Source organism: Argiope bruennichi, chromosome 9 (assembly GCF_947563725.1).
Source record: "Argiope bruennichi chromosome 9, qqArgBrue1.1, whole genome shotgun sequence".
NCBI lineage: Eukaryota > Metazoa > Arthropoda > Arachnida > Araneae > Araneidae > Argiope > Argiope bruennichi.
In genome coordinates, this window is record NC_079159.1 from 32,426,112 (window position 1) to 32,428,667 (window position 2,556).

Sequence of the window (2,556 nt, forward strand, 5' to 3'; positions counted from 1 at the left end):
TTTTTTTTTTTTTTTTGAAAATATTAATAAAAATAAGAAGAAAATAAAAATTTAAAATAAGTGGAAAAGAAAACATCTTTTTAAGTTGAATCACCAAATTGATTATTTCATAATATAGCTTGAATATCTATTACACTAATAAAGACTTTTCCTCCTTTGCAATTGATGTTATTATGTTAATTTTTTTCTCACGCCGTATAATTGACTTTTAAAGTTAATGAGCCAAATACAAAAATATAAACAAATCAATAAATTGATCTTCTTTATTAAGGAAATTAGATATTTATAGATTCAGTAATTTTCATTATATTCAGGAACCTATAGACTCTTTTTTCAGAGGAAAGATATAACTAGGGATGACGAATATTTTCAGAGCGGTTATTACGTAACCAATATCAAAAAGTCACAAATACAAGTGATCAATACTTTTCAAAGAGGGGTGTGATTCAAATCCTTCATACGATCTTACTGATGATATTTCGATTACAAGTTTTGGATCACGATAGAAACTAACAATCGATACGATATCACTGAAATTTGCCGGAGCGGTGACGATACGATCTGTCCAATGGAAGCTCGCGAAAGAAATCTGTGATTGGATTGAAAAGTGAACGGACCGGTTATTGGAATTATCGTATCGTATCGTATCATTGAATTGCATATCACTGAAATTTATCTCAGCGGTGATTTCACTGGAAAGTGCGAAACACCGCTCCACTTTACGGGAGTGACCGATATTCGTATTTGATGATGCACTATTCCATACATATCATTTTTTATTGCTCGTGACATGATTGACTTTGATTACATGTACTCTGTTTACTGCTGTCGCCATCTATTGGTAGAATATAGGACTAAAGTAAACATTTTAAAGAAATGACATATATTCTTAACTCATCTTTTCCAGAAAATTGTTCACTCTAATAAATAAATTAAATAAAGTTTAGAGTTTTGAGAAAAAAATAAAATTTAAGAAGTAAGCTGAAACAGATAAATTAATTCAATCACACGTTAATTAAATTAGTAAATTAAGTATTAATTACAATTAATAAATTTTATATTTAATATTAAGTAATAATTTTTAATTTATAATATGATTGAAATAACAGATATTTGGAACGCATATTTAAAAATAACAATAGCAATATTATTTGTTATTCAAAAAATTGTGGATTATGCATCTCTAGATATAACCTTGCAGTGGACTTTGTTGCAGAAAATTTAACTTTTGGTTTTTATTTTAACTTATTTGAAAATAATGATTATTTCATATTATTCGATGTATGAAAAGAAACGATTTTTCAATCGTCAGAAAGTAGGACATTGAGAGTTTGATGAATCTTCAATTTCTAGATTTTTCTGAATGCGAAAATAGTATAAATAGATTTATAATTCTAGATCTATTACCCGTCTATCAAACTGCAAATATAATACCGCAAAAATGAGACAAAACGAAAAAATAACATTTATGGTTTTTAAGTATGTGTATGTATCAAAGTTTTGGAGAACGGTTTCTCATGGAAAATTTGCTTATAGTTACAATTCGTGTAACATACACCGAAGAGCCATAACATTATGACCACCCTCTATCTATAACAACATGCTCTCCCAGGAACAAACACACTGCTCGAGCGCGGCTGATGTTGGCGTATATAAAGCGATTAGGCATTCTGGGAACATCAATATCAGAAACGTCATGTTTGGTGTGCTGTTCATGTGCAATTGTTGTGAGCACATATCAAAAGTGGATGGTGAAACGACAAGTCGCCTGGCAGCGGTGTGTCGTCCACTGTGCATTGATTTCAAAGGTGAGAGGAAATTGCTACGCATTGTTCGTCGTGACTAGGGATTGCAATACCGGTATACCGGGATACCGAATACCGGTATTTTGAGCCATTTGTACAATTTTGTAATACCGGTATTCACAAAATTAAATACCGGTTTTTCGGTATTTACTAGAAGTTTTTAAAATTTCTCCACTATATGTTCAGGTATCGCGTACATAGCAAAATAGTATGTGTTTTTGTTTTTATGTCTCCATAACGAGCGAAATTAATTAGCTAATTAACGGCTTTATTAATTGCTTAAATCTAAATTAGCGAAACATGGATTATCCCTGAAAGAAAATATTGTATCCTGAACGACTGATGGAGCAACAATTATGAAAAAAGTTGGAAAGTTGATTGGTGCAAATCAGCAGTTGTGCTATGCACATGGAATTCAATTAGGAGTAATAGATGTATTATACCAAAAAAATACAGAACAGAAGAATCCAAATACTGTGGATATAGAAATTTCGGATTCCAACTTTGAAAAGAGTAAGAGTGAGAGTGATATTGACAATGAAGATCATGGCAATGTAATTGTTGACGAAGATATTGCTAATGACGATGAAATATTAACCTATCAAGAATTGCTTCCTATAATTTATAAAGTTCGAAAAATTGTTAAGATATTTAAACGTTCCCCTATAAAAAGGGTATTTTACTAAAATATATACTAACTGAAAATAAAACAGAATATATGTTAATATTAGATTCTAAAACACGTTGGAAT